This window comes from Hakea prostrata, chromosome 2, assembly GCF_041222555.1.
Source record: "Hakea prostrata isolate BN-2017 chromosome 2, UWA_Hpros_2, whole genome shotgun sequence".
NCBI classification, from domain to species: Eukaryota; Viridiplantae; Streptophyta; class Magnoliopsida; order Proteales; family Proteaceae; genus Hakea; species Hakea prostrata.
The window spans coordinates 50,577,418-50,592,123 of record NC_142601.1 but is presented as its reverse complement, the minus strand read 5'-3'; the positions used below and the strand labels follow the sequence as shown (position 1 = coordinate 50,592,123).

Genomic DNA, 14,706 nt, shown 5'->3' with positions numbered 1-14,706 from the left:
ATATTTTTTCAAAAATCCAAAAATAACCCTACAATTATCTCTTTACTTATTTACTATTTTGCAAGTTTTAATACTATCCTTAATTAGCTATGGAGAAAAATTAACTTTAAACTAATTTTTCTTTTCTAAAAAGAAGCTACCGAATAAAGAAAAGACTTGATTTTTCTTCTCTAAAAAGAATTCGCCGAATAAAGGAAATATGTGATTAAATAAAACTTAAAATAGAAACTAAAATATTAGGAAATATCAAATGTAATTTGGAGTTGAAAATTAAAAATCTCCTAACATATGCTAACCATTGTACAAAGTGTGTGGTCCCACCAAAGCCAAAATTTATTGTAAAATATAAGATTTTAAGGATATAATTGACATTCAATATAGTTTCTAAAAATGAAGGTAATGTCATATTTTTTAACTTTTTAATTTTAATGAAGGGCAAAATAGACATTACATATTTGATGTTAACAATCACTTAACACCGTTAGAAGTGAGAGGGGCAACAGTAATTTCATAAAGAAAGAGGTTTGATTAGTAATAAAACCAAAGTACAAGGGGGCAATAGTAATTATCCCTTTTATTTTATATGTTAGGGTTTTAAGATTTCAAATTTACAAAATTATGCCCTGATTGAAACTCAATGAAAACCCATTTCCATTACTTACCATTAAAAAAAAAAAAAAAACCCTCAAAGAGTGTCTGAGTTCTATTGAAAAAATGTGTAGTGGTGCGATTATCTATGACCTCATCCTCGCAACCAAGGTCGTTCCGCTTCTGCTTCCGATTTCTAGTCTGATCTCAACTCCACAAACAACTCAGATTTCCATTGCTGCAACCCGCAGCAACCACCGACAAAGCAACCTTCCCCTTCTTCAGGTACTCTACTCTCCAACTCTGCTCTGTTATGCTCAGCTGTGTTTTCATATGTGTGATTTTTCACTTGGGACTTTCTTCGAACAGGTAGTGAGAGTGGCACTGATCAAAAGAATGGCAAGAGGCAAAGAAAGAATAAGTACAGGGGATTCGACAACGTCCATGGAGAAAATGGGCTGCCGAAATTCGCAATCCTAGAAAAGGAGTTAGGGTGTGGCTGGGTACCTTCAACACAGCGAAGAAGCTGCTAGGGCTTATGATAGGGAAACAAGGAAGATAAAGGGTAAGAAAGCCAAGGTGAATTTCCCAAATGAGAGCGATTTGCAAAATGCCAAAAAATCTGCTACTCGTGGGAATCCCCAATTTTCTACTATACTTCCTCTATTTCCAATCCAAACCCAATTGACCTTGTGGCTGCTCCACCTACACCCATTCCAGTTCCATTGCCACTGCCGAAGAAGGAGATAACTGTGTTTGAAACAGATGTTGAGGATTCAATAACGACAGCTGAGCAAGTTAAAATGAAGGCAGACGTCAATGAACTGCAGAGGCTATCGGAAGAACTGATGCAATTCGAGACATATATGAAATTCTACCAGATTCGTATCTGGACCGGGTAAGTGAAACCGTCGATTAGGAAAACGTAGGTGGCGGCGTTCCCTTGGAGCTCTGGAGCTTCAACGACAATGTTCCTCTTCTTTCAAGCAGAAAATGCCTGATTTCCCTTTTTTTTTTTTGGGTTATGTTATGTGGTGGTAGTGAGGGTGATTCTTATCATTTGTTATATATCGTAATGAAGGGCATAATTTTGTAAAGTTAAAATTTTTAAGACCCTTAAATGTAAAATAAAAAGAATAAAATTATATGGTACAATCTTAACCATTGCACTATAAGGGTATTTTGGTCATCAAAATTATGATATGTCCTTAATTAGTTATTTCTAGAAACCACAGGGGAGGCATATGCAAAGGGGAACTTTTTTCGAACTAAACGTGACTTGGACCAAACCTTAGGGGGTCTAGATGAAAATTACCCTTTATTTATTTGAAGAAAGTCATTAACTTTTCTTTCTTCAATTGAGTTTACTATTTTTTTAACTTTGAAGAAAGCTATCATGATGGCTTTATAAAAAGGTGGAATTATGGTTATCTTGTTATTCGGTTACTTTCCATCTGTAATTTCAATTGATTTGTTGTTAAATATTGATATTTTAACAGTCACTAATGTTGTTTACCATCATTGGAAAAGAAAGTATCAATTACTGCAATTCTGTCTTTTACGGAACTGAGATGATAACTATTGGTATTGGCTACTAAGATACCTCAATAGTTTTTTGTTATTCTTCTAATCAAATTTGAATGTGCAATTGAAAGATTTATTATTTATATCTTATTTTAATTGATTTTTATATTCAGGATTATAATGGATGCTGTTCGAATTGATATGGTCAAACTACAGACCTTTAATGAATCTGAGTTTAATGCCTGAAAAAAGAAAAACACAATTTGGATTAAGGTTTCTAAATGTATTTTATACGGTACAAACATCTTTTGAAGATACTGTTGAGAATATTGATGAATTACAATGGACAAGAGATGAGAATTTATGCAGAGACTATTTGTTGAATGTCTTGTCGATAGACTTGCCAGAAACTTATAGCAGATTTGAAAGTGCTAAAGAAATATGGGACAACCTGGATGCTCAATATAAGGAGGAAGAATTGTCCATAACTCATCTAGTGGATAAATTCATGGACTTCAAATTTATTGAAGACAAAGAAATATTCCCTCAAGTTATAGATTTTGAAAACTTAAGATCCAAATTAGGCACAGAAAAAATAAATGTTTGTGATCAATTTCTTGTTGGGGTAATTATTTATAAGTTACCATTGACCTGACACTCATTTAAGACTAATATGTATAGGAAAAAGGTAAAGGTGGGGCTGGATGATCTTAAATGGTTCATACGAATCAAAGATAATAATAAACTTAAAAACAACTTGGAGATGATGAATAGACAAAAATCTGCTGCGAATATGGTCACTCATCCCAAGCATAATTCTAAGCAAACCAAACCGCACAAAAATGAACCCAAGAAGTTGGAGGCCAAAAAGACTATCTTAAATAAAAAGAAGGGCAAGTGCCACAACTGTGAAAAATGGGGACACTATGCGGTTGACTGTAGACTACCAAAAAGGAGTGATGGATACACTAAAAAGAAGGAAGTCAACATGATGATTGATAACATTGAGCCTAGACACTTTATAGCCATGGTGGGCACAAAAGAGGTCAAGACAAGTACTTCTTCAGATTGGTGGTTGGACTCAGGAGCTACATGTCATGTTTGCCACAATAAGAATTTGTTGACTGACAGCATTGAAGTTTCAGAGACTATAACAGTTGCAAATGGAGCATCAACCATAGTAACTCAAAGAGGAATTGCAAATCTGATTTGATCTTCAGGTAAGAGACTAACTTTAAAAGATGTTAAAGTAGTTTCTAATTTAGAAAAGTAAATTTTAATTTTACTTAGCCTTTTATGCAATGCCGGCATGTGTATTTCTTTTCATAGTGGTAGTGTAACTTTATCTGTTAACTCTCACTACTTTGAACGCGCTTATCTATTTAATGGTATGTATAGACTAAGTTTAGGAAATGAGACTATAAACCATACTAGTTCAAGCTTAATTGATCATAATACATTACATTGTAGATTGGGACATGTGAACTATAGGAAGATGATCCAGTTTTCAAAAACTTATAACATACCATTAGATACATCTAATGCTTTTAACAGATGTAAAAATCACTAGAAAACATTTTCGTCAAGTTTCTACAAACACACAACTTTTAGAATTAATACATTTTGATCTTTGTGATTTTAAGAACTTCACAATTTGAGGAAGACGGAAGTATTTAATTACTTTTATAGACGGTTTCTCTAGATATTGTCATATTTATCTATTAAAATCAAAAGATGAAGCATTTGAAAAATTCAAAATTTTTAAGAGTAGAGTTGAAAATCAGTTAAATTTTAAAATTAAATGACTTAGAAGTGATAGAGGAGGTGAATATTCTTTGATAGAGCTCAAAACATTTTGTGCCTCTGAGGGTATAATTTTTTAAGCTATTGCACCTTACTCACCCCAATCAAATGGCATAGGTGAACGTAAAAACATGACGTTATCAGAAATGTTGAACTCCATGTTGTTGACTACTGACATGCCTTCATCTTATTGGGGAGAAACAACATTAACTACGTAAATCACATTTTAAATAAGTTATCACACTCAAAATCGACTGAGACTCCATATGAACTATGGCATAAACATCTTTGTAGAATTGACTTCTTAAAGACCTGGGGTTGTACTACTTATGTAAGGATACAAGACCCAAAAATACCAAAGGTGAGACCTAGAACAAACATTTATGTATACCTAAAATGTGCAGAAAATAGTGCTGCAGATTGGTTCTTGGAACTATTAACCAATATGGTGATAGAATCTAGGGATGCAGTGTTATTTGAAGATAAGTTTCTTCGAGATCAAGGCATGACCGTACCAGGTCTAACAGAAATGGTTGCGGAATTGATTATGGAATTTAAACCAATTACTTTTGACACTAATCCCAGTTTGATCCTTGAATCAGAACCTAGGTGTACTTTCAAAAGATATAGAGTACCCAAAGATTTTGGTGAGGACTATGTACCTACCATTTAGAAAATGCTCCATCTACATATAAGGAAGCAATGAAATCTAAAGATTCTTTGCTATGGATAGAGGCAACTGATGATGAGATACACTCTTTACAACAAATAACACATGGACTTTAGTTGATTTACCTAAAGGTGCCAAGCGTGTAGGTTGTAAATGGGTATTGAAGAAGAAACTAAATCTTGATGGATTTGTAGCTCGGTATAAAGTACGTTTAGTAGCTAAGGGCTATACTCAAGTCAATGGGGTGGATTACTCTGATATCTACTCACCGATCTGCCATCTAGCCACGATTAGAATTATTTTTGCTTTGTCATCTATTGAGCACTATATTATGCATCAAATGGATGTAAAAACAACATTTCTCAATGTAGACCTAACTGAAGAAATTTACATGAACCAGCCTGAAGGGTATGTCATGAAAGGTCTCAAACATAAACTTTGTAAACTAAACAAATCTTTATATGGTCTTAAACAAGCACCTAAATTATGGCATCAAATATTTGACAAAACAGTAAAGAGTTTTGGGTTTCAAACAAGTAACTCTGATAAATGCCTTTACTATAAGTCTGTGTCGAATAAGGTTGTAATTATTTGCTTGTATGTAGAGGATGTGCTGATTCTTGGTTATGATCATTCTGTAGTAAGCAACATAAATGAAACCTTAGCTAAAGAATTTGACATGACGAATCTTGGTGTTGTAGACACAATTTTTTGCATGAAAGTAAGTTTTTCTAGACAAGGAATTACCCTTAGCCAATCTAGGTATATCAAAAAACTACTTTCTAAATGAGGATATAGTGGATTCAAACCGGTAGAGACACCATATGATTATAACAAAAAGCTTGTACCGAATAATGGTAAAGTTGTGAATCAGTCAGAATATTCTAAACTGATTGGTAGTCTCATGTATGCAATGAGTTGCACTAGGCCAGATATAGCTTATACAGAAGGCATGCTATCACTTCACGTGTAATCCTAGTACAGAGCACTGGATTGCCCTCGAAAGATTAATAAGATATATTAAGGGTACTACAAACTATAACCTTTGCTATATTTGACATCCTCCAATTTTGGAAGGATATTCTGATGCATCATCGTGCTCAGATATAGGAAACAACAAATCCACTAGTGGTTATATTTTTACATTAGGTGGAGTAACTGTTGTATGGAAATCTAAGAGACAGACTTGCATTGCTTTGAGCTCTATGGAATCAAAATTATATGTTCTAGTCTCAGCAAGAGATGAGGCAAAGTGGATAAGAGATTTGATCCTTAATATTCCACTGGTTAACTTGAAGGTAACCTCTTTGAATTTGTTCTGTGATAATCAAGCAACGACAGTGATAGCAAAGAATTCACTCTATAATAGTAAAAGGAGACAAATTAGGCTAAGACAGGCCGTGCTGAATTATCTTATTGAACAATGAGTGATCTCTTTGATTGATGTGAGATCAAAGAAGAACATGGCAGATGCTCTTACAAAGGGATTAGACAAAGATCGAACATTCAAAAATGTGGAGGAAATGGGGATAAATATCATATAGGTAGGTCTTAATCCAAAATTCTATGTTATTTTGAATTGTTTCGAATACGATCTAGCCATTGTTAACATTCAAGACAATGTACATATTTCAGATAATTTGGTAAGAATGTGGAATATAAAGCTTTGTGAAGTCATTCCACATTGATGATGTAACAACATTTACATTAAGCTTGATTACTTTATTATTCCAAACAAGAAATATGAAAATTGCTAATATGTTTCAATGAAGTTATTGTTATCTTTATATCATTCCACATCTGATAATATGTTCATAAAAAGATTTGTCATTCCAATTTTGATGATACAATCGGCAACTATGTTGGACAAGATAATTATAACATTCCAAATAGAAACATGGAATGGTTCTTGATGAGAATGCAAATGTTTTTTCAATCATTATATAGAAATTTACTAAGTTCTTTTGGTAGAACTAAATACTCGTGTATATATATCTATATTGTCTAAATGATTGAATTCATATTCTTATGAAATTCATTGACAATTTACAGGAAATGATAAAAATGGAGGAGAGCATTTTGATCTGGAGCTCGATGGGGATGATTTACTTGATGAGTAAAATCGTTCAAGGCTACAAGAAACTATTAATGTCCAAACAAATTAAATAGTTTATGTAGAACCTTAATTTGGTTTTATTTTGTTTAGATTTATTCTAAAACTAATGGGCCTTTGTGGGAGAGTCCAATTACCAATAGAACTCAATGTGGTTCTATAAATACTAACTGGAAGCAACGATCTGAGTATTTTAATCTAGATATTCATGGTGTAATGCTTTAAACAACCTTGTGCTTAAACCCTAACCCTAACAGTTCTTGCATGCATTCTCATTGGTCTCATGCTGCTCTTTCTGTATCACACGATCAACCATTCATCTATTGACCTGAAAATGATAAATTGAATAGTGAACAAGATGGTCTTATATATGTATCCTTTTTCTCTTAATATTTTTAATCTTAATCAATCATAGATATTGAGGTCGTCACGCATTGACAATTATTCATTCTTCGTCCAAGTATTTTATGTATTTTACTCTCGTCTATAGAAAGATAATTTTATATAATAGCACTATAAAGTTAGGTTTCCAATTGAAAATTTTGATAGGTTTTCTCAATGATCACATTTTAAAAAATATTTAGTGAATAAAATATCTTAAAAAAAAGTTTTAGATCTTATTTTTGAAAATAATTAGAACAAATTACATGAATGGGGTGTCTTTATTTTTCAAACATAAAATGGGGTGTCAGTGATTTAAAGCCTCCATTTTGGGGTGCTAGTGCAATTTGCTCTTTAAAATATTTTAAATGATCCATCCAACTTTTTCCCTTCACCCATCTTCTACTTCTGCTCATTTATTCTCTCTCTACTAGAAAATTCAAAAATACTCTTGAAGCTTGGATTGAAACTCCGAATTTCATTTTCTACCTTTTTTTTGTTTTAACCCTCGAGCAAAACGATTCCATGTCGCCTGCTTGCAAGTCTCTATTCTGGCAAAGATCTTAGACGTTCATGTATGTATTCTGGAATTCGTACTCAAATAACTTTAGAATCCACGTCTTATGGGTTTCAACTATAATTGGAAAGGAATCCCTGTTAGTCTTGTTTATATTTATGAGTTCTATTGAAGTATATGATGACCTTTGTAGGAGGTTTTGTCAAGTTATTTTGGAATTTTAAGGGAATGAGAGCTGCTTCTTGGTCCTTGGCAGATGTGTGCAATCCAGAGTAAAAAAACAGTGGAACAATACAATGAGCATTGAACGTCTCCATAGCCCATTTATCGGCTTCCCACTCCAAAATGCCCCAAATCAGAAAAAGCAATGTTAGTTTCACTTTTGTGGATCGAAGGAGATTGCGAACACATGCTTTTCCCAAGTTCTATTGTGCAAAGCAAAGTCATGGTGGGCATCGAGGGTTTTGGTTTCCTAATTTTAGTGGGAGACAGACTGGGTTTTTGTCAAGCAACTTTGGATTGAAAAATGGGTTGAAGCTGAACTTCAATTAGGACCTTTTCTACCGAAGTAAGGCTATGATTATATCTTTGGATCCTTTATGGAAGGAGGGCTATAATATATCTTTGGATCCTTCGTGGAAGGAGGGCTTGTTTTTTATTAGGTGCTCGGTTTTCTTTGTTCTAATATCTGCATTAGGGTTATTGGTTTGGTATGGACAGGTGAAAGTGAGGAGTCTTATTGAAGCCATTGAGGGAAACTAAGAGTTGTAGGAGGAGGTGAGTTTACCGTATAAGCGAAAGCTGGTTATTCAGGAAATTCTGGAAGAGAACCAAAAAATCCAAGAATTTGAGGCAGAGAAAAAACTGGATCTAATATGCTATGCACTGAGGCAATGATGGCTAGCCTAACAAGGCCATCAGGGGAGAAATGAGGGCGCTCTCACTCAACTGTAGAGGATTGGGTCGATCCTCTATTCAATAGGAATTACAAATTCTCATACTTAAGCATAGACCCAACTTTGTCTTTCTTTCTGAAGTTAAGTCTGCTAATCTAGATATGTCCAGTTTATGTAACAAGTGGGGTTTTTCTCAGTTTGTGTTCGTCCCTCCCGATGGTCAAGCAGATGGGCTTGTTTTATGTTGGAAGATAACAGTGGATGTTGTGTGGTATTCCCACTGGTGTGTGCATCTATTATGTGGAGACTCTCCAAATCTGTGGTATTTTTCTTTTGTTTATATGAGTTCACTTCCTTCAAGTCAACATTAACAATGGCGAACTCTTGAAAATCTTGCATCGTTTATCGATCAACCCTGGATCATTGGTGGGGATTGGAATTCTTATTTGACTTCTTCAGATTGACAAGGTGGTCGCCCAATCCCTAACTACCTCCTAAGTCCTATGCAACAATTCATGAATGACTTCAATATGTTATGTCTATCTGTGACTGGACCTAAGTTCATCTGGACAAACAAGCAAAAAGGCAGAAAATGCAAAGAAAGTCTTTTGGACAAATTCATTTGCAATATTGAATGGTTATCACTCTTTCAAGAAGCACAGGTAACTCATCTTGTGGTCTCTCATTCGGATCATAAGGCTTTATTGTTATCCATTGAGCAAACTATTACTTGGCGACTCAGACCTTTTCGATTTGAGCAGTTCTAGACTCAGGAAAATACATATGATTCTCTTCTAAGGCAGGGGTGGCATAACCTAGTGACAGGATCGCCGTCTTTCATCTTAGCAAAAAAGCTGTGAAGCCTCATTTCTCAACTCAAGTATTGGAACAAATATACAATACGCAATTTAGATCATAAAGAAAAAAATTACCCGAGGGAAAATAACTACACATGTTCCATGGGATATCAGAACCGAGAAATGGTATACGAAAGAAAGTTCTCTCCTAGCAAGCCTGAGATTGGTGCTGGAAGCAACAGGTGATAAATGGCAACAAAAGTCCTGCACCTTATGACAGCAACAAGGGGATCGGAATACTCGCTTTTTCCATCAAAGCACAGTGACTCGACAGGCCCGGAATAGGATCCGATCTATTACCCAATATGGTATCACTTATATTGAACACAAGGATATTGAGGCAGCGTTTGTCTCGCATTTTAAAAGGTTGTACACTTCGACATCACCAACCTTGCAAGTTGAGTACCTCAATCCAATTAATAATAGAGTCACTGAGGTAGATAAACAATGGCTAACCTGTCTGATCACAAATGATGAAATAAAAGAGGCAATCTTTGGAGTCAATGGCCTCAAGTCTCCAGGTCCTGACGGATATCTAGGAATTTTCTACCAAAAAAGTTGGGCAAAAATATACCTGAAGTTCAAGCCATGGTACATCAATTCTTTAATTCATGTACTTTTACAAAATCTTATAATGCCACTTTTGGTTCCAAAAATAGACTCTCCTGTACAAGTGGGAGACTTCCGTCCTAGCAGCCTATGCAATATGAGCTATAAGATTATATTGAAAATCTTAGTCTCCAGGCTCAAACATATTCTACCTCATCTGATCTCTTTTCAATAAAATGGCTTTATCAAGGGGAGACATATACAGGACAACATACTGGTAGCTCATGAAATCATGCATAAAATCCATAGCCATTAACGGAGGAAAAAAGGTATCATGGAAGTAAAGTTCGATATGAGTAAAGCCCATGACAAGTTGGAATGGAATTTTCTAAAAAGTTCTTTACAGTCTTATGGCTTCCCTGACAGATGGATCGAATGGGTTATGTTTTGTGTTACTACAGTTACTTATGTACCGTTAATCAATGGCTCACAAGCCCCCACAGTGACTCCACTAGAGGTCTCAGCCAAGGAGATCCTTTGTCACCTTATCTCTTTGTACTTTGCACTGAATTACTTACATCTCACCTGGAACTAGCAGCTCAAAAGAAAAAACTGAAGGGTATCAACTCTCACGAGGAGGTGAAAGACTTCCACATTTAGCTTTTGCTGATGATCTTATCCTCTTCGGTCAAGCTACAAGCAAAGAAGCAAGGATATTTGAACAAATAATCAAACAATACTGTGACATGTCGGGACAAGAATTGAATGGAAGCAAAACATGAGCCCATTATAGCCCAAGCACCTCAACATCTATGAAACGAGAGTTATCATTACATTTTCATATTTTGCCTACGTCAACGGATGATATATATTTGGGCATTCCTCTTTTTGCCAGGAAAATAAAGAAGAAACATTGTGCCACCCTTCTTAACAGGGTAAATGCTCGACTACAGGGTTGGAAATCTAAATACTTGGCTTCCCCAGGAAAAGCAGTGCTACTTGCCTTACTTCTCGTTTTAAGAATTGCAGTGAAAGATGGAGAGCAATTTGAAGGTAATGGGAGTAACCAGATAGTCTACTTTCGAAGCCATATTTGATAAACAAATTGTTTCCAACAGGATTCTTTATTGGTACAGAGAATCCATAATTGTTTGGTGAGAGCGGCTTGAGAGCAGGACGAATTTCTACCACACATCGAATATTACCCACTGAACACCCCTTTGACGATAATACTTTTACTTGAACTATAATGACAAGTTTTCATGTGTGTGTATATATATATCACTATGCTCAAAGGAAGATGATTTAACTTTCGATCTCTTTTCACCAAAAGAAGAAGAAAACAAAAAAATTTCATGCATCTTAGGCTCTTTTTTGTATCAATTCTCATTCTCTATTTTACATATATATAAAAAATAAGTACAAGAATTCATTATTGGTCAAGAATGAAAAATGGTTTGGTGAATTTTGTCAAAATTAAATTATGAAATGCAAAATAAGTTTGGTATGTCAAAATAAAAAATTATTAGAAAATGATAGTGAACAAGTGAGAAAAGAGAAAAGAGAAAAAAAAATGATTTTTTTATAAAATAATGTGTATTGACTATTTATGCATATCTTAACTATAAAATTTTAAGTAAACCTTTATATAAATGTAAAGAATGAAATTCTCATAATAATCCATAATAAACTAAAAGTCTATTATGGATTTTGAAGATTTTTCTATTATTTTAAATAAAAACAAAACTGATAATAGATGTCAAACAGTTTAAAATAACAAAAAAAATCTCATAATTGAGAATGATAATTGATTAAAAAAACCTTAATTAACTCTATGAAGTTGATATTTTTCATTTGTATATTACTAAATACTAGACTATTTTATATTAAACATCGAGACATGGAGAAGTTAACCTTCGACAGCTTTAAAAAGACAAAATGAGTAGCGAGATCACAATACGCCCATCTCTGCCCCCAACTAATCGCACACCAATTAGGTCTGAACGCAGTTCCTAAATAAGAATAAAACTTTAGATGGGTATTGATTTTTGTCTTTAATACTTCATATTAAAAATCCAAATTTTTTTTTGGGTAAACATTAAAAATCTGACTCGATTACTATAACAGAAAATCATTTCTTATCGCCTGATCTAAAGAATAGATATGATAATATTCATGAGAGTTACAAGTTTCTTGAGAATCACAGTGAAATAGTAAAAAAAAAAATTCGTTAAAGATATAAAATGAAAATCTAATTCAATATATGAAGAGAGGGATTCAATTCTCCGTTTGGGAGCATAGCTGAACACATCCAAGTGTTATTTTTTTTTGATATGAGGTTCATCTGGGCTAGCTTGCGCGCACCACAATTTACATCCTCAAGGGAGCTTTTTTATATTAATGCCGTCGAGTGGGTGTGAACCCAAGACTTCCCCTAGAAAAGTTGGATCTTTAGCCGCATTAACATACCACCTTTGGCCACTAATTATTTATTACATGTCGTTGCTTAGTGTAAAATCTGAATCTTCCATCTTTCTTTTGGCATTAGTTTTAGGGATAATTACTATTGCTCCCTGTAGTTTGATTTTATTACTAATAAAACCCTGTTTTTTACGAAATTATTGTTGCACCCCTTCCTTATAACGGTGTTAAGTAGCCGTTAAGTTTGAATATGTAATGTCTAATTTGTCCTTCATTAAAATTAAGAAATCAAAAGACGATGCTACCCCATTTATAAAAACCAGATTAAATGTCAATTTTACCCTAAACTTCATTTATTTTGAATTAATGAAATGGGCAAAATCCAAATCCGATTTGGTTTCCCGCATTTACTAAGCTTCATTTATTTTGAATTAAAGAAATGGGCAAAATCCAAATCCGATTTGGTTTCCCACCTTCACTAAACTTAATTTATTTTGAATTAAAGAAATGAGCAAAATCCAAATCCAATTTGGCTTCCCACCTTCACTAAACTTCATTTATTTTGAAAATATATTAGGTGATATTCAGTTTCCAATTTGAGTTGAGTTCGATTTTCCTTCATCTTCGGTTTTTTTTAGAATAAAATGCATTATAGTTACTTTTTTCTCCATAGTTAATTAAGGGTACTACTGTAATTTGACAAAAGGGTAAATAAGTAAAGAGATAAGTATAAGGGTATTTTGGAGTTTTTGAGAAAATATAAAGATGCTACATCATTAGTAAACTAACGGAACTTAACAATAGGGGGGCAAAAGTAATTGTAGACAAAGTTAAAGGTTAGATTAGTAATTTTGAAAAGTACAGGGGATACAGTTGTAATAAAATCAAAGTACAAGGGGCCAATAGTAATTATCCCTTAGTTTTAATATTTTTATCAATCTAGGCTGGTTAATCTTAGCATCATCTACATGGTTAGTGTAAAAGAAAAGAATACGAGATCACAATATGGAAGAAGGAACATTTTTTTTTCTTTCTGGTACAATGACGGGGCTAAATAACCCAAAGGAACGAACAGAAAACTTAACTTAAACAAGACTCTCTATCCACCATGAGAATTCCTTCTAACCCAGCTGGAGGATCTAGGAAGAAAGCCTATGGGTCTAAGGGACAAAGTTGCACCCTAGACATCCAATCAGCAGCTTTGTTTGCTTCTCTACCAAGATGAACAAACATCACCCTTCCATTAACGCCTGAAAGGGTTTTTATTTCCTCAATAAGGGGAACAATACTCCCTTGTGCATGCCTACAAGGGTCGAGGAGAGCAACAGCTTCCTTAGAATCAGATTCGACTTGAATCTGACAAAACCCCAAACTCCAAGCCAACCTAAGGCCTTCGATGATTGCTATTAATTCTGCTTCAAGGACTGAACACAAAGGAAACTTCCTTGCAAAACCTCCCTTGAACAGCCCCTCTTGATCCCGCAAAACACCCCCACCTGCATATAGTTCTTCTTTCTATTAAGAGAAGCATCCACATTGCACTTTATCCGGTCACCTATAGGGGCTTTCCACACATCCAAAACCTTTGAATTCTAGAAGAATGAACTTTTAGACGCGTTACAACGTCGCTTTCCTTAAGACGTAATTCACCCTCACATCAAGGTGCTATGAGGTACTGCGAACCGTCTCCCAGGATACAAAGAAACCCAACTCAAAGTTGAATCTCCCAAGTTTTGTGCTTGCAGAACTCAAGAACAGAGAAGATTTCGGAATTTTCGTATGTCTTTCTGTTGTGAAACTAGAAGGTATTTATAGGCATTGAGGTGCCTCTTCTGAACAGTTCATGACTTTTTTTTTTTTTTTTTTTTTTTTTTTTTAATGAAGTTCATTCGGGCCAGCTTGCACGCACCACGACTACAGTTCATGACTTTGTTCATATGGGTGAATGCTGACATTCAAATTTGAGCCGTCGGATCGTTCGGCCGCACGATCTAAAGTTCAAATTGAACCATCAAAAAGATATTTATGGAAGTACACGCCCTAGATCTGCCGTTTGATCAAAATACACGGTTCAGATCTTATCTTAGCTCGAAGCGATGCAAGCGTGCTAAGTGCTAAGTCTCACAGCCCACGCCGCGCGTGTGTGCTCGGATGGAATAATTGTCCTCGCTCGTACACTACACACACATTGGCGTGTCTTATTATTATAAATAAAAGTTAATAGATAGTACCTATTAATTAACTTGGATTCCGACATCTCGGTTTCCAATGTGGAATTATATAAAAAACACTTTCCTAAAATAATCAAAGGAAAGTTTTCTGCACTTATAGATCCAATAAAATGAAATATATATATTATTTTATTATATTAAAAATAATACAACCGT

The 14,706-nt window shown here is 34.5% G+C and overlaps 1 pseudogene; it reads left to right on the top strand.

The window, feature by feature from the left end:
* The first annotated feature begins 714 nt into the window (after nt 1-714).
* Nucleotides 715-6,705, top strand: LOC149024717 (uncharacterized; annotated as a pseudogene).
* The last annotated feature ends 8,001 nt before the right edge of the window (nt 6,706-14,706 follow it).